This window comes from Brachyistius frenatus, unplaced genomic scaffold (genome assembly GCF_029030835.1).
Source record: "Brachyistius frenatus isolate BFR_SWC_R1_liver_20210118 unplaced genomic scaffold, ASM2903083v1 Contig_92, whole genome shotgun sequence".
NCBI lineage: Eukaryota > Metazoa > Chordata > Actinopteri > Embiotocidae > Brachyistius > Brachyistius frenatus.
In genome coordinates this window covers 942,501-962,500 of record NW_027210691.1, presented here as the reverse complement: position 1 = coordinate 962,500, position 20,000 = coordinate 942,501, and the positions used below count along the sequence as shown (strand labels likewise).

General features: G+C 45.5%; 1 protein-coding gene across 4 annotated transcripts in view; it reads left to right on the top strand.

Annotated features, from left to right (window-relative positions):
* Positions 1–20,000, top strand: part of LOC138627878 (leucine-rich repeat and fibronectin type III domain-containing protein 1-like protein) — a 248,102-nt gene that overhangs the window by 48,058 nt on the left and 180,044 nt on the right. For 3 of the 4 annotated variants that reach the window (XM_069710515.1, XM_069710513.1, XM_069710512.1), the window contains exon 2: positions 356–395. The exons of the other annotated variant lie outside the window; for it this stretch is intronic. The gene's annotated coding sequence lies outside the window, so the exon portion shown is untranslated. The remainder of the gene's footprint in view (positions 1–355; positions 396–20,000) is intronic. 4 annotated transcript variants of the gene reach the window in all.

The window sequence follows — 20,000 nt, the reverse complement described above, 5'->3', positions numbered from 1 at the left end:
CCATTTGCCATTTCGAGTCGCTCAGTTTCAGCGCGGCTTTTTATCGCCAAACAGATGCCGGCGTTTTTTTTAGTTTTTTGCTCCGACGAAATGCTAAAAGAAATGAAATGAGATGTTGTGATGAGTCAGTGGGCTCAACGATATCACAAACATCAGATGTGACTCACGGCTTCCTCCGATCGACATGCTGGAGAGGTGACGGGAGGACGCTCGCTTTGTTCTGCCCGTGAAGGAGTCACGAACATCCGTTATTCGAGCTTCACTTTGGATCGGTCTGCAGTGAATGTTGTGTTCATGAAACCGTGACGACACTCAGCTGATGTTAAACGCAGGTTCTCCTCTGTTCTCCTTTCAGGTGTCGGGACGCGTTGACCTCTCGACCGGATGACAGAAAGGTGAGCGAGTAACTCGGTTTGACCTGAACCAGGTGTGAATGCCGGCGGCGGGTTGACGAGTGACATCACAGAGGATGACCTCTTTGTGTGGATGGATGGAGGTCAACGGAAAGACATCGGGATTCTCTCATGATTTGTTTTCTAGATATAAGTTCTATAATTTATTGCACTCATCCACCTGATAAAGACGGAAACGCAACAACAAACCTGACGGTTCCTGATAACCGTCCGTTCTCACGCCGTTTACTTTCTGAGCAAAGTAGGAGCGCTTGTTTCGATGCGTCTGACGTCCCGGCTGAACCTGCAGCAGAATGTAGAGGGTGTTGTAGAGGCGTGAATCCACACACACACACACACACACACACACACACACACACACACACACACACACACACACACACACACACACACACACACACACACACACACACACACACACAGGGCACCGGCCCACCTGTCCTCTAATGGAGCCACTACTCATCCGGCCCGCCGACAGGCTAACACCCGTCTGACTAACGAGCGATCAGACGGTATCTGTGAGCGACGCGTCGCCGTGACGACACGCCGTCCTCTATCTGACTCTCGCTCATTCATCCAGAGGCACTCGAACGCACCACAGATAATGAGGAGACGGCGCTCCCCGTGTAAACAACCGCTGGAGGTTAAACGCCGACTGGTAATGAACGCAGCGTTTCAGGGTCGGTGGATTTCTGCATCGCCAGAAGATTTAATTGTGACTCGATTTTAACAATTGGAAAGAAACAAATCTGTCCCATTTATTTCTGGTAGAACCGCTGACCTTCGGGTTAGTTTTCTTTCAGCTTTAAATCGAAATTAAAGATGAAATTATAATTCTAGAATTAGGAAATAATGTTTCTTTTAGCGCTTCAGTTTGGTTCATGAATATTTGGACTTTATAGAGATCGTGATGAAAAATGTCGTCAGTCGAGAAGAAGAAACCGAACGAACGAACTTGGAGGAAGTGGACGGAAATGTGCTGATGATAGCAGCTGGAAATGGGCAGATGTGAGGGTATCCATGGTTACAGCTGTAGCACAAACAGCCTCCACACCCCACCCTCCCCCCACCTTCCCTCCACCCTCCCTCCACCCTCCCCCCGCCTTCCCCCACCCTCCCTCCACCCTTCCCCCACCTTCCCTCCACCCTCCCTCCACCCTCCCCCCGCCTTCCCCCACCCTCCCTCCACCCTTCCCTCCCCCACCCTCCCTCCTCCCTCCACCCTCCCTCCACCCTCCCTCCACCCTCTGAAGTACCGTCTGCTTCATTATTTAAAGCAGTGAGTTATCGTTCAGGCGGTGGTTTTCAGTTGAAACGTGTGCGTGTTCAGCGGCCGGTGATTTGTGACTTTGTTCCGGATGTCCTGCTGTCAACAATAACCGCACTAACTCCAAACAGCCCCGAATAAAACTCCGCGGCTTCCTGCCTTTAAATGAAGCGCTGAAGGAAGCGATGGATCGCAGCTTTACTGCCGCACCTTAAACTTCGGGAGCTCGGCTTCTCCAATAAAAGCTGCTGTTTATATGAGCGGCGGTGATGCGGGTGGAGTGAGCTCCATCTGTTTCTTTGTGACCCTGCACTTCACTGTGTGGAGTTTCATACGGGAGTTTCTGCCCGTGCAGGACACTTAAACCCTGCATGTATATATGTAGGAGTGAGTTCAGTGTATTCATGTGCTCAACACTTGAAGCGTGTTTAACGTGTGCTAATGCGTGTGCTAATGCGTGTGCTAATGCGTGTGCTAATGCGTGTTCCCTCTTCATGTGTTTTTACGGCCGGTGTTCTGAGCGGCAGCAGAGATGCTGCAGAGGAAGGAAGTAGAAAAGATTCAGGTAGAAACAGAAGCACATGATATGAAAAGACGTCATGAAAGGTTTCTAGAGTACGTCGTCGGCTCTGGACCGCTCGCCTTCTCAAAAAACTCAGACGACTCAGAAACGAGGCGCTGAAGTTTTCCAAAATCTGATACCAAACTTTTTATTGTGCAAAAACACACAAACAAATAAAATGACAAACAAACATCTGCACTCCTGAACTTTCTACGACTCGTTCTATTTATACTTTTCAGGGAACTTCCCTTTACCTTCATCTTTGTTTTCGTTGGTATGACAACAGCGCCCCCTTTGTTCACCATGCGCAGCAGGTGGCGCGCCCATATCTGGTCATTTCCTGCCGAGCCAGCATAAATGGGATTGGGATTTTTCCACTCGGCCGCCCGGCTCAAGAATGCTGACTCGGCTGTTTTGTCTCTCCCGGGTTCACAGCGAGTGCACGCCACCTGACCTACATAGAGACTGCGCAGGTTCAAACGCCGTGCGCCCCCGATTATTACTTTTATTTTAATAACCAAGTGAGAAATAGATGCTTGTAAATCCACAGATCAGAGAGCAGAGCATCTTACAAGGAGCGAAGGCACCTGTTGTCATGGTGGGACAATTAGGAAGAAGAGAGCGATCATAAAAGACCCCGATTATTATCTTTGATTTGATTTATTCATTTCCTGTGACACGGCAGTCTTTTACATTTGTAATCACTGAATGACAACAGGTGAGATGTTGTGGTGCGTTCACTTGCTGGTTTGTTTATACGTCCACGATGACGTACTCTCCATTTTAAAATGCATAACTTTTGCTCTGGAGTGAATCTCTTGAGCCAATACAGCGTTTCCCAAACCGAGACAGATGAAATCATTGGTTTAGATTTAAATAAATTGGATGTTAAAGCATATTTAGCTCTTTTTAAACCAATTCGCTGCGTTCACTGCAGTAACTGGAGCTTTCTGGCTTGCTAACATTTACATCAGTCAAGCACAACTGAAGTGTTTTTTTTGTGTTTTTTTTTGTCTAAGAAACTTAAAAGAAAATCTCAAACCTTAAATATTCTCCCTCCGTTAGATATTTGATGGAGTTCCAGGAAGACGGTCTCAGTTCTCTTCTCTTGAATGGATTCCAGTGGATTTAAGTCCGTCTAGTTTGTTGTGTGGTCTTTGAAGTTTTGTTCAAACTAAACCAATCCCTGCGTGCAGCGCACACACACACACACACACACACACACACACACACACACACACACACACACACACACACACACACACACACACACACACACACACACACACACACACACACACACACACACACACACACACGCACCTGTCTTCACACAGATGGTGTGTTTTTTCTGAAGCTGTCTAATGTTTAAAGACCCGAACCTGTCAGTGAAGTATCGAGTGGAACAACAGCTTGGATGAGACTGAACAGTTCTTTACAGATTGTATGAAAATAACTGACGAGTCGAAGTTCTTGTGAATTAAAACTTCTGTCGGAGGCGACGGGCAGTTTGAGCCACATGGTCTTCGTCAGTTTAAAATAGAAACTGATAATCTGGACTTCCTGCCCGTGTGTTAGACCGCTACCCCAAGAGGTTCACAGCATTTTCTTTCCTGTCATCATATCTGTGTTTACAAGAAAGAAAGTCTTGTAAATGTGATAAATCTGCATAACCAAGGCCGTGTTCAGACCCACCACAGAGCTGTGTCAGAAAGAAACAACCCAAGGGGCCGAGTTATGTGGAGCGTGATGGTAAAGTCCAGGTAAAGGAAAGAAAGCAACCTTCGACGCAGCATTTTACATCTTTACAGTAATTATTTAAATCCTGAGATCACAAAGCAAAATGCCACGGTGAGTTTATAATGCTGCAGCCATCAGAAATTCATAGAACCACTGTTATTACTGTAACTGTTATTCTGACGTCTATGGTGGCCCTGAAGGTCAAACACAAAAACATTTCACCAGAAGGTGGCAGTAATTCACCTAAAAGCTGTTTGCCAACCGTCACGAAGCATCAAAACAGAAGGAGGTGTTGCCAGCAGGCTGTGGTGAAGCGTGTGAAACGCTGCCAGGTCCAGCGTGCAGATCATCAGTCTGCTACAGCTGCACTCAGCCGTCGGAGAGCAACGTGCATCCACTGAGCACACGGACCAAGTCGGTTTGATGTTGGACTTGCAGAGCAGACCGTGGTCCTTATCTCAAAGATGAAGCTACAGAAATGCTTCTCATCAGATTTGTTATCGGCGAGTATTTTGGACGTTGCATGGCCTCCATCTTAAGTTCATGACGTGAATATTGAATCGTATTTTTGCTAACGATGCTGAGTTTGACCGAGTAACGATGTAAACACACCGTTCCACTGCTCAACACAGTCTCTGTGACCGGAGCCACTCGGACTCCAGACATATTGGGCTCTTGACTTCCCACGATGACAACGTGACCTCGTGAGGTCGTTTGAATTCAGCGTTACATAATCCGTGGCTTTTTCTATTCCGTGTGAGTTCCTCTGTTCGAGCGACACGTTACGAAGAAATAATTGGGACTCTTCATAGAAACGTACTCGGTGGAAGTGACTCACTCACTAATTAAACCTTTATCTTTAATTCCATTAAGGTGCTGGCAGCATTACATTCAATCTTTTTAATGTACGTCTCCAGCGATTCTAATCCTCCCGATTGTTGTCTTGCAGACGAGGAAGCGCGACGTTAGCGTGAGTCGGCTCGCTGCCTGAGAGCGGAGGTGGATGTCGGTGTTGGTTTCCGCTGTGATTGGAGTTAATGAGCGGTAGATTTATAAAGCACTTTGGATCAGTGTGAAGCTCGCAGTGTTGATAAGATGGCCCCAACATTAGACAACAGCTGCAACTGCTAGTGGATTTTTAATCATTAGTTACCACTGGAAGTATTTTTTTATGGCAAACATTGACAGCATCGGGTTCCTCAAAGAGTTATAGTTCTATTTTTTTTACTCCTAAATAACAGCAAATTAATCTGTTTTAGTTTTGAGTCGTCGGTCAAAAAATGTAAATACATTTTGTGCAATTTATAGACCCAGTTTTTAGCCACTTAAGTGGGAAAGTAATTGGTAAATGAATTAATAATGAAAGTCAGAAGTAACTTTAGTTATTATGTAATGTTAGATATTTTATTTGGCGGTTGTTTTTGAGAAGTGATGGCAGAAGTAGTCGGACATTGTAAAACCATCTGGTCGAAATGGACTAACAGCCTGAACCTTCATCACAGAGGTGGTAGATCACAAAACTCACAATGTATTTTGTTGCTCTGATTTAAGTTTGCTCTAAAAAATGCTGACAGATGAATTTCTTGTTGGACGTGGAGGGTTTGCCCGCGTCTAACATCCCAGACGCCAAACGACTGATGAGTTCTTCTTATTGTGCTGATGGAACGTGATTAATGAGTTGATCTGTGTGACTTCATCTGTCATCACGACTGCTGATTTGGTTTTCGCTGCACTTTCTGGCCTCTGTTGAGATTTGATGGTTTTTCTTCTTGCTGAATTTAACTGCAACTGGTGCAAAAATCATGAACTTTTTAAAAATGTAACTGATGTGCCCTTTTCATAAGGTCAAAGTTTTCAGCGTGTCACTGGAGAAAAAGTCCAAATCATGTCGCTCCCTTTTCTATTCATCTCTCTGAAATCATCTGATGACCCGTCAGAGTTAGAGAAACCTCCAGGGTCCCGACCCTTCATTTTTATTTCCCCCTCCGTTTGTTGTTGAAAAATATTTTGACCCCACTCTTTGCTGTAAAAAATAGATTTTAATACGACAGTATTATTACTCAACTTCACAGGAAACAGAAGCCACGGCGATGTTTAGCAAACATGTCTTCTGATGGACGTCCCCGCTGCCGGAGAAGCTGCGCACAAACCGATGATTGAACTCCGTATGTAATTAAATTAAATATGCTCACTCTGCTTCCAAGTTGTTTCTGCAATTCATAAAAAAAAATCTCATTAAAATGGCAGTTACACTAAATCTGTAAGTGATTATAGTAATTGTGGGCATCAGTCTGTGTCATTAGAGGTGAGCTTTCTGCCTTCAGTGAGCGCCCATTATCTGTTTCATCTCCCTCTCTGTGCACCCATTGCTTTCAATTTACACACACACACACACACACACACACACACACACACACACACACACACACACACACACACACACACACACACACACACACACACACACACACACACACACACACACAGAGCTGCTGCAGCCCGTGTACACATTGTGGAGCTTGCTTTGCAGATACACACACACATAACCTGCTCTGTGCTGCATTCAGAAACAGCCTGTTTAATTCAGCCCTGCTTTCTCTGTGGAAAACACACACACACACACACACACACACACACACACACACACACACACACACACACACACACACACACACACACACACACATTCCTGCACACATATAGTGATCACGCCTCCTGAAGTCGCTGTGAGTTGTGCGGCTGCATCCACACTCGTCAGCGTAGCATCAGGTAGGTGGAGGATCCCTGCCTCGGCCTTAATTGCGTTCCTGCGGGCTCCACTCGCCTCCCCTGGAGAGTCAACAATCTTCTTTGTGCCTTTGATCTTAACGAGTCTTATTAACTACCATGGCAACCGCAAGGGCTGCTGGGGAAGCGGCGCCGCTGGGCCGGTTATTATTGGATGGGAATAAAGGGGCTGGGCTGGCACGCCGCGCTGCTGTAGGGGCGCTTCGGATTAACGGGGATTGTGAGTCACAATGGGCGCCGTGCTGCTTCTAAATATTATCTCCCAGCTAATTGTAATGAGTCCACTCGTTTCTCTTTCTGCAAAAAAAACAATGGTTTCAGCTTTGTGGAAATGATTTGGCAGCATTTTGAATATGAATAAATATTTACCCATGCTGCTGAGGGACTTCTAAAGTTTGATGCTGAAGTACAGATGCTGGGAGTTTCTTAATGTGGTGAAATCCATCCTTTATCAAGCATGCAGTGTTTTTCTATGAATTGAATTAACAACTCTGTTTTCAGAGGTATTGATCCTGTTGGTTCCGAGGCTGCAGTTTATTGTGTTTGTTTGTTTGTTTGTGATATTGAGCAGATTTCTTCTGTCACAGAAGCAACACGAGGAGATTATTCTGGTTTTAATTCACGTCCAGCTGACAGATCGTTTATTGGACGATCAGAGCAGCGCTGTTCAATTAACAATAACTATTTCATGATGTGCTAATTCAACCTTACAGCAGAAAATGAATGAATTGTTATTGATTAACGGGTTCCATCTGACCTGTCTCTAGTGCGACAGCGACACTGATAAACACATATTTGCACTTTAAAACATGGGTTGGTTCTTGTGGACCCGACGGAGCTCTGGTGGAGTTTGTTCTGTGGACATGAAGACTTCTTGTAAACATCTGCAAGTCGTTGCTTTTACTCCAGACGACTTCACTTTTTTAAATGTCAGATTTAAGTACGTGAATAAATGTGTTGCTTTTATTGTTTGATATTTTCATGCTTCTTGAACTTTGTCAGCTTCTCTTTTGTACGTTTCGTCCTGCTGAGTCATGTTAACATTTTGCAGAGCAGTGAATGACTTTTGATTGGCAGGTGTTCGGGAGCTCGTAGCTGAATCTGAAAATCTGAACGTGATTATCAGGATCTGCTGGAAACTCAAATATGGTCTGATTGTTCGTATTCTATGGAAACTTTACTGGTTTTAGTTCTTTTGTTGATTTGTTCCTCTGAGGGTTTTTTTTGTGTTTAAAAGGTTAAAGGTCAAGTTTGGGAGCAGCTGATTGACAGTGAAACAACCAACCACAGCTTATCCAGTATTGAATTAACCGCTACACCATTAGTCTCCTGAACGCTGTGACATCCTGTTTCCACTATGGTTAACTATGGTTACGTCAGATTTGAGAGGAATAAAAACAAAGATGTTGATGTGGATTTATATTCTTGGGACGGGATGTTCAGATAAACTCATGACTTGGCAGCATGTTGGTAATTTCAGGTGAATTTCTGTAGTGTTGTTTGTCGGTGAACCGGTCGGTCCTTCGGTGAGTCGGACTCTGAGACTCTGGAGTCGGTTCAGGTTGGATCTGGTTGGTAATGGTGTTCTCGCTGCCTCGCTGATAGCTGCTCTCATCATTTCTATCTCTCAGCACATTTACACAGCCACGTTTCACATTTAGCTCTGATAGGCTGTAATACTCTCTGACACACACACACACACACACACACACACACACACACACACACACACACACACACACACACACACACACACACACACACACACACACACACACACACACACACACACACACACACATTGAGTAAAACGAGCCTGACAGTGCTGAGAGTGTCACGCACCCACAGACTTTATTTCTCTCACTTCTCCCTCATTGGTTCAGCAGAGACTCAGATTCGGGATGAGAAGGAGCAGCAAATTGTTGTCATGACGAAAGAGGGCGGAGTCTCTGTGCGGAGACAAAAACGGCCGAGCGTGAGACAGTTGGACCGGATCAGAGGCGTGTGCAGAGGAGGGAACGGGGATCCAACAACAGAGAGCGGCGGTGAGACGTGATGAACGAAGTATCGATCGCTTCAGAAAGACAAATAGACAAAAGAAAATCACATTTCAATCGTGCTTCGAGGACGCTGCGAGGAGGACGAGGACGGCGCAGGACGGGAGGAAGGGTTGGACTTGGAGGAGTTCTGGATGACTCCGGACAGCGCCAGAACCACGACTGTGTCTTGGCCTATAAAAAGAGGAGCGGAGTGAATGCAGCCTTTGAACAGCAGTAATTGGAGCAGGCGGCCTCTGGACTGCAGACGGAGAACCGCCGCCAAGTATCGACCCAGCTGACAGCGAGCTGCCAGACGACGCGAGCGAGCAGCGCCGGGTCACATTTCTACTGGAGCTCCGTCAACCAATCGGCCGACAGAGATTTCTGGCTCGCTCACCGAGCAGCTCAATCAGAAGTACAGCTCATACTCTCTGCTGAAGCTGCTGTTTGTTTGTCAGCAAGGATTCATTCAGGTGAAATAAAATGACTCTAATTTAACCGCAGTTGTGTCAAAAAACATCATATTAGGTAGGTAGGTAGGTAGTTACTTTATTAATCCCCGAGGGGAAATTTTTTCGCTACAGCAGCATACAGAAGCAATAAGATAATAACAGAAATAATATAATAAAATAATAGAATCGAATAGAATAGAACAATAGAAAAGCAATAAAATAGCAGTAAATAGCAATAGAAAATATAAATATAAAATATAAAATGCACAGTATATACAGTACATTATATATATCTATATATATTATATACAACAAACCAAGAAACACAGTCAACAGTGTTATTGTACTGTGATGGATTTTGCCAGAGGTGAGTTATTGTACAGTCTTATTGCAGTGGGCATATTATATTTCATAAAAACATCTTTGTTACCTGCTGAACCCAAACACTGTTTACTTGCAGTAACTTTACCTCGTGCTAATGGGCTGTTATCGTTGGGATGCACAGAGGAAACCGTGGAAGGTGGAACATCGCTGGATGTTCAGATTCAAAACTGAAGGACGTGTTATTTTAGTATCGATCATATAAAACGACAGAGATCTGGTCCATAGGGAAGATTCATCGCTCACTTTTAATTGTCTGTTTCCGTTTGAGTGAAGCAGCGACCAGCAGTGACGTCACACGTTGGTTTGTGAACGTTATGAAACCTCCAGTTCAGATTTTCTAATGAATGAGGGATTATTTTCAGATGGACCTCCAGAAAACTAATAAGAAGGAGTGACTTTAGCTAACAACACCGAGATAACTGATGGACACATTTTATTCACTTTGGATTTGATGAGAGAAGTTGAATGGGAGTCTATGGAGCCGGAGGCTTTTTGGAGCCGACCTCTAGTGGCACTCGCTGGTATTGCAGCTGAAGTCACTTCTGGATCAGAACCATTTTACAGACCTGAAGCTACGAACTCTTTTAGAAACAGTTTATGATTTGAGTTCATGTTGACAGGATTCACATCTGCATCTGTAGTTGAAAGAAAATATATCAGAAGCCGTGAATTAAAATAACACATCAGAGCAGCGGCCTCCAGATATATGCAAATCAATACTTTCTGTCAATCAATCAATCAAGTATTTGATACTTTATTGATCTCTGGCTGCGTACAGCCGACTGACAGCAGCTCCCAGAAAGCTTTTCTGTTGCTGACCCTGAAATATGGCAGGAAAGAAATAAGAAAAAAAACAACAACCTCGGATCAATAGAGTCACGTTAGAAAGTAGCAGGAACGTCAGGCGAACGGCTTCACACGCAGATCGTTGTGTGTGTCTGGCAGAAAGCAGCATCCTGTCAGCTCCACTGTTTGTCCAGCTGCTGCCGATCACATCTGACACCGTTAATAGGCTTTTAAACGCTAACTGACACGTCTGGCATCAGCTCAGGGACATGTGACGACAACAGTGGTGAAGCAGCACGAGCTGACGGACACACACACACACACACACACACACACACACACACACACACACACACACACACACACACACACACCAGCGCGGGGCAGCTGGCTCATGCGTCCACATCTGTATTAGTTCAATGAGCTGGTTGAGCTCCTGTGTGTTCTGATGTGATCTCTGTTTGTTTATCTGGATCATTATTTCAGGAAACGTCCAGATGACTCAGCACTTTCTGATTTAACAGACTGCATGCTGGGAAAGATTTTCATTCAGAGGTTTTTTAGGAATTTAAATTGTACTGGAGCTGCAATGATTTGTTGATTATTTAATTGGCGGAAAACGGAAACGGACAGAAAATTAATTGACAACTGTTTCAATAAGTGATTCATCGTTGTGATGAGACAGACAGTCGCTGCTCCCTGGAACTTCCTCCGCCATCTTATGGTCTTCGTTTATGATCGTAGGTGAAGGTAGAGACGTTAATCAACCTGAAAACTTAGAATTCAATGAAATGAAAAGCTTCAAACACTGCTCTGCCACATGCTCGTCTTATTGTATTAGTTTAGGAGCGAGATATCTCAGCGTGAGATATAAGAGAAGCATATTATTAAAAAAATACCCTACAGGATGTTCCAGTGACGATAGCCCCGCCTCTAATGACTATAAAGGAAGTAAAAATAAATAAAAAGTCAACTATAATCAATAGATATAATTCCAATGTCTTAGCATTTCGAAGCCCAAACTGGAGGTGCTACTTTGAAGTGACTAATCAGCTGACGTTGTCCGTTAGCGTCGCCCCCCCGCTGATTTAAAAAGATGATGATGTGTCACGAACACATCATCATCTGATGAATTGGACCTGGCTGTGCTGATGAGCAGGGCAGCGCCCGGCTGATGACACACTCATAAGATATAATGAGGTTTATTGACTCGGTGTGGCTCGGGGCGATTAGCAGCGCTAATAGACAAACAAATGTCTGCTTTCATATTCCACACCGTCAGAGGACGGGGGACGGGGAGGACGGAGAGGAAGGACGGAGAGGACGGACGAGAGTCGGCAGCCGGCGAAGGCTCCGGGAACCTGGAAGTTTTCCATGTCAGAGCTCCGTGAGGCTTCAAGTCTACGAGTCCGCCGGACGATGAAGTTTTCTGTCTGCAGAAACGCGGTCGAAGACATTTTCTTTCGGCCGACCTTTGACCTTCAGTTCAACACCTGTCATGTTCTCTGCTGCTGCCTGAAACCTCCTCATGCAGCTGCAGTCGCGTCCGGTCACCACTAGTTCTGTATTCCTTCCTCCGTCAGTCCAGAAGGTGGAAACAGGTGAAGGTTCCCGGAGCGGATGACTCGGACCGACCTCCACCGGACCGTCAGCGGTTCTCTGGATGTTCCCGATGAAGGACGATTTTATCTCCGTCAATCTGACTTCAGTCTCTTTTTAAACAACCGTTGATCAAGTCTTTTTCTGAGTGTTGAGTTTTCTCTCTTTTTGTCTTTACCGCCGGTTTTCTGCCGCTGAGCATCACGTGACGTAACGCCGGACGGCTATTGGTCGAGGGAGAAAAAGTACATCTCAAGTGTTACAGCTGTAAATGTAGAACGATGAGAACCAGAGCGAAGGTTGTGACATCAATCGAAGGAGAAGGAATGAGGAGATGCTGTCGGAGAAATGGATCATCAGAGACGCAACATCTGCTCCTCGGTGTCTCCACGTTACGTCAGCAGCAGGTCACCGCTCTGTGTGTGTGTGTGTGTGTGTGTGTGTGTGTGTGTGTGTGTGTGTGTGTGTGTGTGTGTGTGTGTGTGTGTGTGTGTGTGTGTGTGTGTGTGTGTGTGTGTGTGTGTGTGTGTGTGTGTGTGTGTGTGTGTGTGTGTGTGCGTGCGTGTGTGTGTGTGTGTGTGTGTGTGTGTGTGTGTGTGTGTGTGTGTGTGTGTGTGTGTGTGTGTGTGTGTGTGTGTGTGTGTGTGTGTGCGTGCGTGTGTGTGTGTGTATGTGCGTGCGTGCGTGTGCGTGTGTGTGTGTGTGTGTGTATGTGCGTGCGTGTGTGTGTGTGTGTGTGTGTGTGTGTGTGTGTGTGTGTGTGCTCCCCCCTGTTGGCGCTCGTCTCTCATTCACACATCATTGGCTGTCGCGGTGAGACCACGAGTTGTTCAGCCAATTAACTTGTGGGGGGGGGGGCGTCTCTGAGTGTCAGCGGTCGTGATTGATGGCGGTGATGGAGTGAGAGGAAGACGAGCGAACAGGTGACGGGTCGCCGCGTCGTAATAAGTCATCACGTCACAGAGAGTTTGATTTAAAAAGCACAAATAAAACGTGTCAGTAAACAACCACAGGACAGAAAGACTCAGCGGACCAGGATGCATTGCAGTCATGAACACCGTTTTCTGTAGCTGTTAAACCAACGAAATCATTTGTATCTGTACTCGGAGGGGGCGGGGCTTAATCCGAAAGTGGGTGGGAACTAACCTGATGTTCATTTAAGTCTGAAATTTATGTGGATTCATGATGTATTACTAAACTATGTACAGAACAAGTTGCTCTAGTTATTATTATTATTATTCAGCTATAGAGAGAAAAAGTCACAAACAATAAAATAATAACGGACTTTACTTTGTGTCGTGGTTGCCAATATTCTTTCATCAGAGTTCCTGACTTCAGTCAGAATTTTAGACAGATGTTAACAATAAACTTCAGAACGTTGGCATCTTTCGTAAATTTAAAAACTTTTATGATTTTTATGATCTTTACAAAATTTACAAATTACAAAAAGCCGTTCGTCCACTGGATGATACCGCATGAACGCTGACATACTTTTACGTCGTGATATTATCTCCAACCGGTCAACATATAAATGAGTTTTTCTTTTAGCACGAATGAAATAAAAGTTGCGTGACTACAGATGTGGAGGGACCTCGGAGACACGGCCGCCGGAAACAGGAAGTCGTGTCACGGTGAGTCGAGATAAGCAACCGGTCGTAATCCCGATGAATACGTCGTCTTCCTGTGAGCGTCGCGCCCGGACAGGTCAGAGACAGCAACGCTCTGCAGCGTCTGTGATGAGGAGGCACAATGAAAGAATTAGTTCACGCTTGTTGTGTGAAAGCCGCCGGACCGACTCACCTGAGACGACCTGCCGGGCTGCGACTAGAGACGCTCCTGTTATTACTGCTTTTTGTTGCCATGGCGCTGGATGTCCTTTAGCTAATACTGCTATTGAAATATATGGAGACACTTCTGAAGGTAATATTCTGTCCTCAATCTCCTGACATTGTACTTGTCAAAGTTATAATATGTATTATTCATGTTTCACGGCTAGTTTTTCTCCCGAAAGCCATAAAATGTCAAAATCAATCTGATCCTCACGAGTGAATCAATTAGGAGATGAACTGGAAGAGAAAAGGATGAGTTCAACTGGATTAATGCTGCTGTGAAGATGGGAACAAATAATGTGCTGAGATTGGAGAGGAGGAGGAGGAGGAGGGGAAGGAGGGGAAGGAGGGGGAGGAGGGGGAGGAGGGGAAGGAGGGGAAGGAGGGGGAGGAGGGGAAGGAGGAGGGGGAGAGTCACACAGAAGTTGAAATTTGCAGAAAAAAAGTTGTAAAGTTGTTGGAGGAAAGAGGACGTGAAGGCGTGAAGACGCCGTCGCAGTAGTTCAGAAGAAGACGTTGGTTTTACGGTCGGCGAGTCGCAGCAGATAAACGTCAGCTGGACTAAATGACATTTTAAGAGCGGCACAACAAAATCCAAACTATCAGCCCTGTGATGTCCGACCAGGAAACCATGGTTACCGTCTCATCCCGCTCTGCTGCCGCCGGGCCGGACTCACCGTCTGCTCCTGTTGTGTTGGATGTATTACAGACTCCAACGTGTCTTCTGCTCAGTGTGACTTATCTCAGATGTGTGATTTTTCACGGTGAGCGTCCAACCAGAACCAAACAGAACAAACACCAGTGGAATCCAGAAGCTAACTCGACACCTTTACCTGCCTCTATTTCTACCACAGACCGGATATAAAAGAGTTTGTAGCTTCCAGGTCTGAAAAATGGTTCCTTCAGCTGCAATACCAGCGAGTGCCACTAGAGGTCGGCTCCAAAAAGCCTCCGGCTCCATAGACTCCCATTCAACTTCTCTCATCAAATCCAAAGTGAATCAAATGTGTCCATCAGTTACTGTATCTGTCTTTGAAATGAAGCTCGACTCAATTTAATACCAACGTTTACTTCAAATACGTTACATGTCAAGAAATCAACATTCAACTCATTAATTTAGACACATTAACTAAATATTGATGTTGTATTGATGTGATCCATTTGAATTACACCACTCATTATTACAGAGGAAGCTTCCTGACCCTGTTTCTCATGTCTTGATTATTTAATTATTTGTTTATTATTTTGGCTCCAGTAGTTTCTGATCTTTAAACTGTGACAACAACAACAACAGTTTTTCCTTGTTATTTATTGTGTAATTGCCTCCAGTTGGCCGTGTTGCTTTATTTTGCTGTTAAACTGGAGTAATGTGTTTTAATGAGTCTGGCTGTCGAGGTGAGAGCATTTTTTGGAGTTTTATTTTAAATGTCAGATTGTTAATGAGGTGTTTGGTAGTCTGACCTTCTCGTTTGGTTTGCATTGAGCTGTGACGTAGTCGTACTATATGTTTTAATGAGCCTGAGTTTGACTGGAGGAGTTTCTTGTCTTTAAAAGGTTAAGGAGCCTTGATCTGGTGGCGCTGAAAGGAACTCTTAGACTTTTAATGAGCGCCACACTCCTCTGACTTCTGGCTTTGGAGGGCTCCATCACGGACGTGACTCTGTTTTAGTCTTCTTCATCGTCTGGCTGACTGGGATCTTCCTCTTCCTCCTCATCATCATCGTCACACTTGACTGAATCTAACCATCAACCCTGCGGACGCGCGACCGCAATTTATCAGACTCAAATCAAACAGCGACGTGTTCAATGTCATCACGTCGAGTCTGTCAAATATTATCTCGGTGCTGTTAGCTAAAGTCACTCCTTCTTCTTAGTTTTCTGGAGGTCCATCTGAAAATAATCCCTCATTCATTAGAAAAGAAGATTCAAGAAGACCTGTTTTTGGGGGTGTGTCTGTTTGATTGACAGGCCTGTGGTGCAGTCAGGTTACAGCTATCGGTGGGCGGGACGTAGTATCGTCAGGTTTCTGATCAGATCGGTCAGATCCACCGCTGGCTCCTCCCCCAGCTCGTCCAAATATGGTCACTTCCTGCTCCAAACCGCTCCGAACTAACAAAGATGGTGACGGACAGAATCTGAACTGGAGGATTCATAACGTTCACAAACCAACGATGACATCACTGATGGATGATGACATCACTGATGGTTGATGACATCACTCTGCTGGTGGCTGCTTGGTTCCATCCGACCACCTCTGACCTCTTTACTACGCAGACTTTATACATCATCACGACCTCCTTCTTCGACCCCGACCATACATGCGTGTGGATTTCACGCCTAGGCGAGGCAAAGCGTGATGCTGACACGTTGTCCTGTGGAGGATTGATGGCTGGACGTCCCACTTCTCTGCCCCCCCCCTTCTTTTCTTTGGAGGACATATTAGTGATGTGTAAACAGTATAAAGTCCAAAAGCCCAACAGGTAACTTTTGAAAGCACATCCGTACCTTCACAGGTTGTTCAGTAAGTTGACAGTTTGAAACTTTCTACAGATTCATGGCCTCTTTAAACTTCTCTTCCTCACTTCTGTCGTCGTGTTTCTCCTAAAAAGGTCAGAAAGAAGAGGAGAGCGGAGGAGAGAGAGGACTCGGCAACACCTCCGTCTCTCCTGAATGATTCAGAGGCTTCGCGTGTCGGAGGAAACGTTCGTGTTTCTCTTTGTGTCTGAGATCTGGAAGCAGCAGAAGGTTTGACGCGCTGCTGTCTTCATACGTCTGTGAAGACGAGTCCGTGGTCACGATGAAGCGTGTGTGTGTGTGTGTGTGTGTGTGTGTGTGTGTGTGTGTGTGTGTGTGTGTGTGTGTGTGTGTGTGTGTGTGTGTGTGTGTGTGTGTGTTACTTCAGCTAAAAATAAGCCTTTTGTCTCCGGGAAGAGAGGCAGAGCGAGAGGACAACCTTTATCAGCGTGATCTAACTTTAATAGTCGACAGGATTTTAACTGACTGAGAGACGCTTTCCTTCCATCCGTCACGGCTCAGGTTGGCGGGCCGTTTTTAGAAAGGATCCCCACGGTGACCTCAACCGCTCAGGTGTTACAAAGAATTGGAAGCATATTAGTTGAAAATAAAATCAACCGATCGTACAAAACCACATATAAATATAGATCTTTCTGAATTTCCCAGAGCTGCACAGGCACTTGTTTTCTCTCTTAGTTAAAACCTCAGGATTAGGCACCGACCGGCTCTGAAAGTACCCCGGAGACGGCCGGTGATTCCTCATAATTGTGGAAACGGCCAGCAATTTCGACAAATCTGCTCTGGGTCTGTAATTTGTAAAGTGAAAGTGAAGACAGACCTCCCTGGTCGTACTAATCCTCCACCAGCCCAACTCTCGCACTTCCAATTGATCTTCTTTTTCCTCCTTTTCTTCTGTTGTGGTGTTCGTGCCTGTTGTTCAGAAAACAAGAGTCTCTGATCCGTTTGATAGCTTGATTTAATATCAAACCTTAAAGACTCTTTTCAATGTCACAAGTCGGTAAAACACGACAAACAAAGACTTCTGAAATGTGTCCTGAAGATAAATGTCCCTTTCGGAGCGCCGAGGTGAAACCGGCTTCGCTCTTTGGCGTTCCTGCACTTTTTTTTGTGTCTTATTTTTAAAGAGCCACTCGTCCGTCTCCCCGCTCACCTTTTACCATCTTCGTGTTTGTCGAGGCCGGATCGATGACAACAGGACAAAGAGGAGTGGAAAATATTCACAGCCTCTTATCGATCGGCCGGCCGACAAACAGTCACGGCGGCTTGTAGCACGCTGCGTTATTTTATTATTGGGAGACAAGACAGGCAGAGAGGAGGCTAATGTGGCATGGAAAATAGTCTGTTATGAAGCAATATTAGCCCTCGAGCCTTGAGCTGCACACACACACACGCACGCACACACGCACACACACACACACACACACACACACACACACACACACACACACACACACACACACACACACACACACACACACACACACACACACACACATTTTGAGATGCAGCAGGCAGAATGTGGCGAGCGAGAGGCATCAATATTGTGATGAATTACCTTAATATCAGGATTGACTTGCTTTCAGGCTTTGCCTCTTCATCCTAATAACACCCTGAAATTGTCCACCTTAAATATACAGGATGGATGACACGGCAGGGGGAGGAGTTGGGGGAGGGGAGGGGGGGAGACATTACAGGGGAGAGAAGGACTGAGGAGGTTCATTTATCATCATGTTTGTCTGACAAACGATGAAATAGTTTCGTTTTTTATTGTCATTATCGCAAAAGAGTTGAAACCGCTGCTCGCATCTCGACTGGACTTCATCTGGTGACAGGAGGTGGTGTTTATCAGGAGGTGGTGTTTATCAGGCGGTGGTGTTTATCAGGCGGTGGTGTTTATCAGGAGGTGGTGTTTTTCACCAGAGGAGAGAGGAGAGAGAGATGGGAGGAGAACTCCCTGTAAACTCTCCATCCTTCTGTCTCTTAATGGCTCAGGAGGGTTTTTCTTCTTCATGTCACGCTCTGCTGTGTTGCTGTTGTCATTACGCTGAAATGGAAAGAGTGAGGAGCAGGAGGATGAGGAGGAGGAGGAGGAGGAGAGCTGAACACAGTCATGGCGGAGGTGCGTTGAGGAGGCCTGGCAGGAAAATCACTTGCGGCAGAACTTCCATTGTAAATATTGATACTGCAGCACTGCAGGAGCTGGACGTCCAGCAGGGATCACCACATGGAGAGGAGGACTTCCTGTCGGGGGGAACACAGATTGGGTTAATGCATGTATTTAGTGTGAGGTGATATATGCACGGATGTTTTTTTCATTTCTGCTCTGGGTTCCTACCAGCTCCCTTTATAGATCTACGATCCTCAGCCTGAACCAATCAGCAACCAGCATGTACTGACCTGTCATCAGTGATGTCATCGTTGGTTTGTAAACGTTATGAATCCTCCAGTTCAGATTCTGTCCGTCACCATCTTTGATAGTTCAGAGCGGTTTGGAGCAGGAAGTGACCATATTTGGACGAGCTGGGGGAGGAGCCAGCGGTGGATCTGACCGATCTGATCGGAAACCTGACGATACTACGTCCCGCCCACCGATAGCTGTAACCTGACTGCACCACAGGCCTGTCAATCAAACAGACACGCCCCCAAAAACAGGTCTTCTTGAATCTTCTTTTCTAATGAATGAGGGATTATTTTCAGATGGACCTCCAGAAAACTAAGAAGAAGGAGTGACTTTAGCTAACAACACCGAGATAACTGATGGACACATTTTATTCACTTTGGATTTGATGAGAGAAGTTGAATGGGAGTCTATGGAGCCGGAGGCTTTTTGGAGCCGACCTCTAGTGGCACTCGCTGGTATTGCAGCTGAAGACACTTCTGGATCAGAACTATTTTACAGACCTGAAGCTACGAACTCTTTTATATCCAGTCTGGTCTGAACGGGACCTGGAGATCTGTTATTTCTGCCCGGAGGATCGATCAGTGAGGATACACAACAGCAGCCTTCATCTCGTCCTCGTTGTTCGTCTGTTGTTGACTGAATCCTGAAACAACGTCACAGTTTCACCTCCGGAGAGATCTGATCCACTTAATCCATCCGGTTGAGGATCTGAACTTCTCCCAGGCTGACTCGTGTTCCCTCCAACTTCATGCTGCCATAAGAAGTCAAATGTATGAATTAAGCCTGAGCTGAGGTGACTTGTAGGCCAGCAGCTTATCTCCTTTTCTACTTATCTCCTTATCTCCTTATCTCCTGATCTCCTGATCTCCTGATCTCCTTATCGCCCCCCCCCCCACACACACACACACTTTATTTTTATAGCACTTTTCTAAAAGTGCTTTACAAAAAATAAGCCATTAAAAAACGAGCCCCTTAAGTATTTTGTTGTTGTTGTTGTTGTTGGTGTTTATTCCCATCATGTTGTGATTTAGCTACTTTGGTGGAATAACAAACTGAACAAGCAAAATGTCTCGACTCAAACGGATATTTGTTAGTTGACAGATTAAAGCTTCTGCAGCTGGACTCTGTCGGCGGTTTTATTTTCATCCTTTTGTTGTTGTTGTCTTCTTGTCCGTCAGCAGACTCTGTAATAAAGAGTTTGGGCAG